Below are 12,267 nucleotides of genomic sequence, written 5' to 3'. Positions count from 1 at the left end.
TATACAAGATGGCCGCCAAAATGGCCGCCAAAACCGGAAATTCCCATGTATTTCCTTTTAAATGGTGAGAAATTGAAAACAATTGATGGTTTTCCCTATTTCGGGGGTGTTGAATCCGAACCTGGATGATGCAAATCTTGTATCCCTGAGGGTTTTGAGATATTCAAGATGGACGCCAAAATGGCCTCCAATTTAAATCGGAAATTCCCCCGTATTTCCTTCTAAATGGTGAGAAATTGAAAACAATTAATGGTTCTACCCTATTCTGAGGGTGCTGAATTCGAATCTGGATGATGCAACTCCTGCATCTTTGAAGATTTGATATATTTAAGATGGCCGCTAATATGGCCGCCAAAATGGCCGCCAAAATGGCTGCCAAACTGGCTGCCAAAACGGAAATTCCAATGTATTTCCTTTTAAATGGTGAAAATTGAAAACAATTGATGGTTCTACCCTATTTCAAGGATGCTGAATCCGTATCTGGATGATGCAACTCTTGCATCCTTGAATGTTTTTTTAGATATTAAAGATGGCCGCCAAAATAACCACCAAAAACGGAAATTCACATGTAGACCCCCTATTTCTGGGGTTACCCTCAATAAGCAACTTTGCCTTTGTTATCCCCATCCACTTTCTTGTATTTATACAGCCCTTTGTGATGATTATACGCATGTACATATGAATTGTCATTTAAACGCAGTGTTGTATTGTTTGTTGCTATCTTTAATCACAGTTGTATTTTTTTATATTTTACCTGATCGTGGAAAATTGAATAAATTGAATTGCATTGAAATATTTCCTTCTAAATGGTGTAAAATTGAAAACAGTTGGCGGTTTTACTATATTTTGAGTTTGCTGAATTTAAAGCTGCAGGATACAGCTCTTGCATCCGTAAGGGTTTGAGATAATAAATATGGCCGCCAGAATGCCCCCTAAAATGGCCGTCAAAAACGGAAACGTCCATGTAAGCCCCTATTTCCTTCTAAATGGTGTAAAATTGAAGACAATAGGTGGTTTTACCCTATTTCGAGGGTGCTGAATCCAAACCTAGTTGATGCAGCTTTTGTGTTAATTAGGGTTTTGAGATGTCCAAGATGACCGCCAAAATAACTGGCAGAAACTGACATTCCAATGTTAATATTTTTTTTTCTTAATGGTGAAACTTTGAAAATGGATTGATGGTGTTACCCCATTTCGAGGTCGCTGAAGGTCTTTGAAGGTTTTGGGATATTTATAAATGTCCTGTATAAACGGAAATTCCTTATATTTTCTTATGAATGGTGAAATACTGTGAAAAGCAATACTTCGTATTCTTAAATTCAATTCAGTTGAGCGAATTTGTCAAATCAGCCAAAAAATAATGGCATCCAAAATGACTGTCATAATAGTATACTGAGGTATTCCGATATGTCTCAAATGGAATTTTAACACGTAGTGGATAACAAAATTATATTGACAAACACAAAGATACGACTGAACATTTCTTTATGCATTGTTATGAAATAAAGCTTGTGGTCGCCAATGATATGGCTCCACAGATGTGAAGTTAATCCTTTCCGGCTACCAATAGAGTAAAATCAAATTATGGCAGGCTTTTCATTAGAAAAGGTTGCATGCATGACCACTATAGTAGATATCAATAAGGGTAAATTTCAAAAGCACTCTGCGTGATTATCGTATTCGTAAGTACTTGACTATCAACTATTACCTTACATGTTGTCGTTTGTTTGTATTTTACACAATTTTTTTTTTTGCACGGCGAGATACCTGTCATTTTTCATCCCCTGTGTGTTAGTGATATATATATATATATATATATATATATATATATATATATATATATTTATGTATATATATATGTTACATCATATTGCCGAAAAAATAAATTGAAGCATAACTATAAAAATGTCCAACTCGTGTATTGAACGATGTCATCAAGACCACCAACATAAACCAATTAACCAATATGAGTGCTCATGGATGAAGAGATTAAAACTGCTCATGGATAATCTCAGTAAACTTCTCTACATCATTATCACAATATGATTTGGATGGGCATGTCTTGTCCATTGATTGTTAGTGTTCAAAACTTATCCATGATATGTGGAGGAAACAGAGTTATCATGCAATTATTCAACAGCATCTGTAGTCTTGCAGGGGTCATTGCTGGCACACCTGTATCGTACCAACTCCAAGATACTTATCCGGAAGAGCTGGTTTCACTGTACAGCAAGATTTCAGTGGGATAAATGAACTATAATATGCGTTCGTTTATCGAGTAGAGTTGGGTTTAGCGACTGACGAAAACCTGAAATTTTTCAGCACAAAAAAAAAAAAAAAGGTTAAGACCATCAATTGGTATCAATGTCTCCCCATTTATTGGAAGAAAATGCATAAGAATTTCCGTTTTTGTCGGCCATTTTGGCTGCCATCTTGAATGTCTCCAAACTGTCAACGAGTTCCATCATCCAGATTAGGATTCAGCACCCACGAAGTAGGGTAGAACCAACAATTGTTCTCAATTTTGAACCACTGTAAAAGAAATACGTGGGAATTGCCGGTTTTGGGGGCCATCTTGGTGGCCATCTTGGCGGCCATCTTGACTATCTCACAATCCTCGAGGATGCAAGAGTTGCATCATCCAGATTCGGATTCGACACCCTCGAAATAGGGTAAAACCATCAATTGTTTTCAATTTTTCACCATTTAGAAGGAAATAAACATCGGAAATTCAAACATCCGAAATTTTACATCTTGTATACTTGTTTACACAATGTGTATACATAGAATGCCTACTCTCTAAAAAAAAATCGAGTGAAAATATTCACTCTTAAAAGAGTGAATACACAAAAGAGTGAATTTAGAGTGAAAGTGGAGTGAATTTGGGTGAAAATGTTCATTCTCACTCATTTTGTAGTGACCTCAGGGATCACTCGAAGATTTTGGAGTGAAAAATCAATTTGAAAAAAAAAAATCAATTGTCCTAGGGAACATCTGTGTCGAGCAGGATATTTGTACTAATAAAAAAATGCAGCGTTTACCCCATTATCAAGTCTACTATACATAATGCCATGCTCATAGGGCCTTAATTAGTTGCGAAATGCATCGGGATATGATGCACTGACTTAATGCTTCATTTAACCTTTTTTATTAACACATGTTTTTGTTGTTTTTTTATATTGCCAATCATCTTAATTATCTCGTTTTTCCTAAATAAATTGTAAAGTCATCGGGACTATCGTTATGGTCTACCGCTTATTTTTTTTCTTCACATTTTTAATTTTATTTCAAATAAAAAATAGGATAATTAATTGTGAAGTCCTTCACGCTGTACACGAGGTCATGACGGCGAAATTGAGCGTTTTATGACAATAGAAGCATTAGTCTATTATGCAGAAGTTCGGTATTATAGCTAGAAAAAAAAAAACAATCACCTTTATTATCTCTTTTTTCCTAAATGAACTGTAAAGACATCAGGACTATCGTTATTGTCGACCACTTATTTTTTTTTCACATTTATTTCTAATGGAAAATAGGAAAATTAATTGTGAAATCCTTCACGCTGTACACGAGGTCATGACGGCGAAATTGAGCGTTTTATGATAATAAAAGCATTAGTTTATTATGCAGAAGTCCGGTAGATAGCTAGAAAAAAAACAAAAACGGTGGAGTCCGTTACGAGAACGGAAACATCGAGTTCTTTTACAATGAATTACAGATTACAGGCTCGCAACATATCCGATTCTCATAAAGGATATCCCTCTGCATGATGATTATATTATGATATTATGAGTATAGACATTATCCGCAGACGTATCAGTATTTAGACCGGATAGCTGCGTCTTTGAATGGAACACGTTAAACTAGAAAAGCACTCGGAGAGTGCAGACCTCAGTGCTCAAAACAGCTAATATCTATAAGCCATATTGTGATTAACAACAACAACAACTAAACAAACAGCAATAAAACAAGACCAAACAAGAACAAACAAAGAAACAAACAAACAAAGAATAACAGAAACCCTGGATGCAGACCCGTTTGCAGACACAGTTGGTCAAAGTAGCGTTAAGCCAGGCTGACACTTGCACGACTTTTGGCCACGATTTTATCGCGGCAAGTCGTGTTATTTTTGGGCACGAACTGGGAGGCTCCCGCACTGTTCACGACTAGTTCACGCATAGTTCACGACGGATTCACGACAAGTTCACGAATAGTTCACGAATGCGTGCCCATCAGTGTCCACATTTACACGAACTGGCACGGCGAGTTCACGCATAGTTTGTGCATAGTTTGCGCATAGTTTACGCACTTCCCGCATTGGCACGACGAGTTTCCGCAATTCGGACGGTGTCGTGCCAACTTGGGCACGCCATATAAGAAAGGGGCCTCCCCAACCCTTGGTCATTTTTGGATTGGCTGGGGAAGAGACAACATGCTGAATGCCAGAGACACAATCATTGCAGATAAGAGAAGATGTCTATACCTAGTACCTGGCAGGTGCTCTAGGGCCATTCTCCGAAAAAGAGTGCAATTACAGTTGTACAAATGAAAAAAATTCAACATCAAAGATTTCACTCATGTTTTATCAATTCAGAAATTTTGATTCCTTAGAAATACAAAACAATCAACGGGTGATTTTTGAAAGGTCATATTTTTTCTAGGAACATTTCCAGACGCAGAGTCCTTTTTTACATGTTAGTACCATATATCAGCTACATTACTAGAGTTAACATCTTAGAAAATCGTTGATTGTCTGCTTATTTCTTGCTGTAAAATGGCAATGCTTATGTAAAACTACAAGCTTAAACATAAGCAAACATCATGAAAACATTCTGGAGTCAGCCGTGATCTAATGTGTAATAAAATGATCCTGATTTATAAAGTGAAGGCTAAATAAACAGCAAGAAAATGAATATATTTCAACTTAAAATATGTTACCCTATCTCAACTTTGTACCTGCATTTGAATTATATCAATAATCTCATTGATTATGTATGAAACACGTCAGGTAACATCTCTGCCAGATTAAATACATGCTGGATCGGAAGAAGAACGGTGTGTGGTAACGTATCTGACGCATCAAAAGTTCCGTTATTAGCATAATTAAGTTTCAGACCAAACACCAATCATGCCAATAAATTCATTTAACTTGAGAACATCACAATGTGACTATTTTCGTTAAAACACCGCACTTCTAAACGTTAAAAAAATGATTTCGTCAAAGATAGAAGATTAGATAACCCTTCGACAAAACTTTGAATAATACGTGAAATACGAGAACCAAACAAACACAAATCCACGATACTTTTTATCTGATATAGTTCTGAAATTTTGTAATTACATGGAAGATGGTAAAAATGAAGTTGGAAAAGATTTCTGTGCACATGCTACGCACAAATTCGATTTTCCTTTGTTCCTGTCCGTAATGAATTAGGTCTCACGAATCGACAAACGATGGTAACGTATCTGACAAAGCATTTATGTTTATTGACACATTTAACTACCGATTACATCAAACCCAGATCACTCAATTATGTGATTAAAAGAAACCTGATACAAAACGCTAGACGTCATTAATCCTATAGTCATTTTCAGAGCATTGTGAAACCAAGGAAGTGCTCTTGACTTTAACCATAATACTGAGCGCATTTTATGCAGATAAGATGCAAAATTATAATGAACAGGGTAAAGAGCGTTCATGTAGCCTCGTTTGCTTTGAAGTAGTCAGCATAAGGTGGGTACCAGACTTCAGCCCTTAAAAGTCCTTAGTTGATTTCTACAGACAAAAGTTTTTTGTGGTATACAAAACACTCACACACACACACACAAACACACACACAACCTCAACAAAGCAGATATAAAATGGATTTCTAACATATATCTGACGGCACTTTTTGTAAATGCCATAATTTTAAGGGATAATATTATAGTTCTGGTTTAGATGAGGATTCAGTTTTTAACCTTTTGCAAGATAATCAAAATCCACTTATACTTACGAAAAGTTTATTTGATGAAAATCGGTTTAGAAATGGCTGAGATGTCCATAATAAAGTAAAAGGAAGATGTTCAAATAAAAGTAGATCGGCCATCACATTTTGTTAGGACCTCTTTCTTGTTCTTTTACTTTATTTTGGATATCTTGGCCACTTCAAAACCGATTTTTCATTAAATAAACTTTTAATTCCTTTTAGAACTGCCTGTTTTCTCATCAAGTCGTATAGAGCACAATGTCAACCGGTTAAATCAGCGCACAAAAGCGCGTCGCGCACAACTTTGCTGCATGATAATTATATTTCATTGGTAACGTATCTGACATGTTTGATGGTAACGTATCTGATGGGCCGTTACCGTTCTAACACTATTATATACCAAAATATTAATTTTCTTGAGCAATTTCTATTGTGTGATTAATTATTAGCTTACTCTCTAAAAAAATCGAGTGAAAATTTTCACTCTAAAAAGAGTGAATACAAAAAAGAGTGAATTTCGAGTGAAATTGGAGTGAATTTTGAGTGAAAATGCTCATTTTCACTCATTTTGGAGTGACGTCAGGGATCACTCGAAGATTTAGGAGTGATCCCTGACGTCACTCCAAAATGAGTGAAAATGTACGTTTTCACTCAAAATTCACTCCAATTTCACTCGAAATTCACTCTTTTTTGTATTCACTCTTTTAAGAGTGAATATTTTCACACGATTTTTTTTAGAGAGTAAGTATTCAAAAGTACCGGAGCTTTGCTTTTAGCATACTTTTTTCTAAATGAAGCAAATTTTAAGTAGCGTATCTGATATCAGCTCATCGTAACATTAGGTTTCCACGGCTTCCACGGCCACGCTGCGACGCGCACCAATTCTTGAACATGTCGTTAACTATTCGTGAACTCGACGTGAGCTGTTCGTGAACTATTCGTGACAGTCGTGGCATGGCGCGCACTTCCACGCACTGACACGCATCCTCCCGCATCGTCCCGACGAATTCACGACGAGTTCACGAACAGTTTGCGCATAGTTCACGAGCCGGTCACGAAATATTGTCGTGACCAAAATTTTGAACATTTCAAAATTCTCGTCCCGACATGGCACGCAGTCACGACGGGTTTACGCACACTTCACGCCAGTTTACGACTAGTTTGCGCACTGGCACGATTCGAGTCGTGCCAATGCGTGCCACAAAATCGTGCAAGTGTCAGCCTAGCTACAGAAAGTTCTACTTACGATATTTCTTCACGAACGTTTATGTATAGTACACAGTCCTTGTACTTATCTTTACGCTGTTTCTGTAGAAAGTGGAGAGGAACAATTCATCCTTCATACTTTATGATTACATGTTGACGACATATTCTGTTTCTATTTGTATTGTAAGTCTAGTTCATGTGCCTTGTGATGCATCCTTCTCCCCCTATCCCTCTTTCTTCCTCCTCTTTCGATTCTCTGTAGCAAAGTCATGCTTTCATTACATCTGTACTTCGATAACTGATAAGTCATTGATATTCCATATTATTAACTATGTTTAATGGCAATACAAATGATCAACAATTTGATATATATGGCAACTGCAGATATTTTCTACCTCACGAATTTCATCGTCAAATGTCAGATTATTAGTGTATCTTCCGATTTAAGTTTATTACATGTTAAAGGCCGTGTCACACCATAACGCGGGCTTGTGGCGAGGAGGTAGTTTCCAGCACGTAGAAGATTTTCAGCGGGCGAACAAGAATGTTTGCAATTTGCATTCATGCCTTGTCATACCGTACGGGGGAACTTCTGCAGCTTGACTTGCGGGGAAACAAATTTACTCCAAGGAGCTCTCCGCAGTTGGTCCGCACCTGACAGTATCTAGCGCGTAGTTGCCCGGAGGTGCTCACGCAAGTCCGATTTAACCGCAGCCAGGTTTTGAGCATGACCAAAACTTTTTCCGGGAATGCCCGTAGAGGTCCACGCAGAACGCCAGTAGGAGACCCCTAGCGGCAGTACTTCCCAGGCAATTCCCACGCAGGTACTTCGCAGTCCCGTATGCAGCCAAGATAATGAAATTCTGTGAGATTTCAGCCATTCCATTAGAGGAATTCCTTCACTAAGTTGTCAGCCCCCACGCGACTGGTACAAAGGTATACTCGCAAGTATAACGCGTCCAGCCAGTAAGACACATGCGGTGACTCGCACAAATCCTTTTCGGCCCACAGGAATGTCCGGTATGCTAGAAAATCCCTACACGTAACAAGCCCGAGTAGCTTGCCCGGAAAGGTGTGACAGGGCCTAAACACGGTTGCGGGTAAAAAAATATGCGTGCGCACCTCCGGGCGACTACTTTTGAGATACATGCTAGGTACTGTCATGTGCGGATATCTACGGGGACCTCCGGGTAGTCAAAAATTGTTCTTTGCAAGTCGCACGCAAGGCTGGTGTGACAGGGCCTTAATACTCGCAGCATAGTAAAAAAAAATTGAACATTTTCTCATTTTTTTGTCTTCCATACAGTTAAATTTTTCTATCATTGGGGTAACAGAAACGTGATTGAGTGATACATCTCCCGATCTTTTAAACCTTAATGGTTATAAATTTATTCGTGCTGACAGGAAATGTGGTAGAGGTGGAGGTGTTGGTTGTTTTTTTTTTGTTACCCATTCATTAGTCCCCCAAATTAGAAATGATTTGACATTTTATTTATCCAGTGCTGAAATACTCTCTATTCAAGGTGATGTAACACCTGGTAACTATCTTATCATATGTGTAATTTACAGACCCCCAAAAACAAACCCAGAATGATTTTTTGAAGACCTAGAAACCCTGCTTAGGAAAATTAACTCTTCCAATAAGATTTGCTGTTTAATGGGTGATTTCAATATCGATGTGGCAACTGAAAATGATTTGACTTCAACCTTTCTTAATATTTTATTATCGCATTCATTTTATAATACAATTGATAAAACGACAAGAATTACACCTAAGTCAGCTTCTTTGATAGACAACATTTTTATTAATATGCAACGAGATACATTAAAGTCAGGTATATTTTATGCTGATATATCTGATCATCTTCCAATCGTTTTGATCTTTACCAATATGATTTCAAAAATATCTTCTAAATCTACAAAATATGTTAAACATAAAATAACTTTTAAATCAATTAATGGATAAACAAATGATTCGGCACTAGAAACTTTGAGAGATATTTTTGCATGCGAGGAAGTTAATTCTGCCTATGATTGTTTTCTGAATAAATTTATATATCATTTTGACAAGAATATACCTTTAAAAGAAATAAATGTTGCTGAACAGAAGAAAAAATACCGTGGATACAAATTGCACACAAATAAACGATTTTGTTTAGAATGTTTTAATGGATACTAGTATAAGAGATATAGAAAAAGATTGACAGAAATAATAAGGGCATCTCGTAAATCATATTTTCATAATACATTTGTAAAAGTTAGACATAAACGTAGTTCCACTTGGAAATAAATTTAAGAAATTTTGAATAAAGGTCGTGCTAATAAGATTGATATGTTATTTTTTGAAGAAGTGTCATATGACACACCATTAACAATTGCAAGCAAATTTAATGTGTATTTTGCCGGAATTGGTCAAAATCAAGCCAAGAAAATTGATAGGAATTGAATTAACTTTCGGGATTTTTTTAATAGAAGTTTTTACAAAAAGTTATTTTTTTTATCCTGAAAGTGATAGCGAGATATCAAAAATCACTAAATCATTGAAAGATAGTTATGCCACTGGTCATGATGAAATAAGCTCATATTTATTGAAGAAAATAATACGATATATTTTGATACCACTGGGATGTATTTTCAACCTTTCATTATCTACAGGTGTATATCCACAGTCATCTTAAGTACCTAAAGTGGTACCAATCCATAAAAAAGATGATCCTTCAAATATATCCAATTACCGCCCCATTTCTATTCTGCCTGCCTTTTCAAAGATTCTTGAAAAAAATTGTTGATAATTTTATCACACGCAATAATTTGCTTAATCCTGATCAGCATGGTTTCCGTAAAGCACATTCCACTGATGCTGCACTCTTGAAACCGTACGACAGAGTATCGAGCGCCTTGGCGGACCATAAGCACGTGATCGGCGTGTTTTTGGACCTCAGCAAGGCGTTCGATACTCTAGATCATGGTATCTTACTTTCCAAATTGCAGCATTATGGTGTACGGGAAGTCGCCCTAAGTTTCTTAGTTGCTTATCAGATAGATATCACTATACTGTTCACGATTCTCATTCATCTACCGTGCTTCCGTTAACATGTGGTGTCCACAAAGGGATCCATTTTAGGCTGTATTTTCTTCCGGTGGAAACTCTTTTTGTATTGTATAACTCACTCGTTTTGCCATATATAAATTATTGCAACATTGTCTGGGCAACTTCATACAGTAGTAAAAACTCAATATTTTTGTTCCAAAAGAAAGCCATGCGTATTTGTGCTGGGGCTGATTATAAAGCTCACACAGACCAAATATTTCAAAAGCATAAAATTTTGAAAATTGATGACATTAATTTTTTACAGACTGCTACCATGTTCGCTACAATACACCGTGTTTACCTTCTTCTTTCATTAATATTTTCAAACTTAATAAACAAATCCACTCCTACCCTACAAGAAATGCCTCCAATATTCATCTTATAAATCCCAGAACTTGTTTATCTGAAGGATCAATTCGGCACACCGGCCCAGACGTATGGAATTCTTCACCATCTCAGTCCCGTGCAATTCGCTCGATTGGTTCCTTTAAAAGATTTGTTAAACATATGCTTGTTGCTAAATATCAGTGCCTTAATTTACATATCCAGAACATGAATTATTTTGTTACTTGAAGCATCTTCATTCTATGTTGTACTCTGCCTTCTGTTGTAGGCACGCCATGGAATGTTTCTCTATTTTCATGTACAGATGTAAGTAACTGGTCCGTACGTTGCTTCACCCAGCCGTTACCTGGCAACTGGGTAAATGCACCGGCAATATTGTTGTATTTGCACAGTGAACGAGGAGTCTTTCTATTTCTCTCTCTCCTGTTCTTTCTCACCATCTTTCATTTTCGCAATCCCCTTCTTTTTTGTTTTTCTTTCGTAGCATCACCTGTGTACATGACCGTATATGTTTTGTTGTGTAACTGTTTTGTTGTGTAAAACTAGTTTGGTTTTTTTTTTGTAGTTAAGTAAGCAGATAATTAGTTAAAACTGTTTATGATTTATTTGTGCACGAGGCCCCAATATTAAAGGGACTGTACAGTACTGGTTGACGTAAGGGATTCATGTTTTGAACATTTCTAAGTGACATAATGAGAAACCTCTTCTGAAATTTGAAAGAGCATGCAAATTTAAGAAGGATTCGATGTTTATTTGATGAAAATTGGTTTTGAAATGGCCGAAATATCCCAAAAAATGATAATAATAAAAGGCGACAGGCCACAACTTTATTAGGATCTCTTTGTTTCACCTTGTTTTCGGATATCTCAACCATTTCAAAACCGAATTTTGTCAAATAAACTTTTGATACGTTTAGAATTGCATGCTCTTTGACATCTCATAGAGTGGTTTCAGAATATCTCACAAAATGTTAATAGCTAAATCCTCACCTCGACCAGAACTGTACACACCCTTTAAGCTCGGCTACTTGGGATCCTCCTGTATGGTACCTTGACCTTTTTTTTATTATCGTTATGTCTCCGTTCTTTGTCACAATGATTTGCTTACCTGTCATGTGCAAATCAGCCATGAATTGGTAGGAACCATAATTATGTTTATTTCTGAAAGTAATCAGAGTTGATTATAATTATTGTACCATACAGAAACAATGAAATGAAATGAAATAAGACTCTTGACGGTTGTAAAGGAGTCTGCGCCAAAAAGACTAAAGTCCGCCGCACACTGTACGATCGATCTGGTCGTACGACTTTAAAAGACCGGAAGTGTGATTTCACCAGTCTTGCTAATTCCAGTCGTGCGACTGGGGCTTTTAAGCCTTCCGCACACTATAAGACTTATGGCTGTACGACCTTAAGGAGGAAATCCAGTCCAAGTATAAGTTAGTCTGATAAAGAAGAGTAAAATCTTACGAGTTCTACGGTAAAAAAAAAAAATGTATTGAAATGGGATGAAAATAAGGAAGTTATGAAATTTTGATCTTGTAGAGCGTATATGAATATGCAAATGAGTGCGCAACCATGCCATGCCCTCACAATTTTTCATTGATCGCCTGACGTGAAAAAAAAATGACTAAAAAAAAATCAAATTTTCTGTCAT

The sequence above is a fragment of the Diadema antillarum genome, unplaced genomic scaffold, assembly GCF_040938485.1.
Source record: "Diadema antillarum isolate AM-2024a unplaced genomic scaffold, OU_Dant_1.0 seq00001403_RagTag, whole genome shotgun sequence".
Taxonomy (NCBI): domain Eukaryota; kingdom Metazoa; phylum Echinodermata; class Echinoidea; order Diadematoida; family Diadematidae; genus Diadema; species Diadema antillarum.
The sequence above is the reverse complement of the archived record's forward strand: the minus strand, read 5'-3'. Positions refer to the sequence as shown.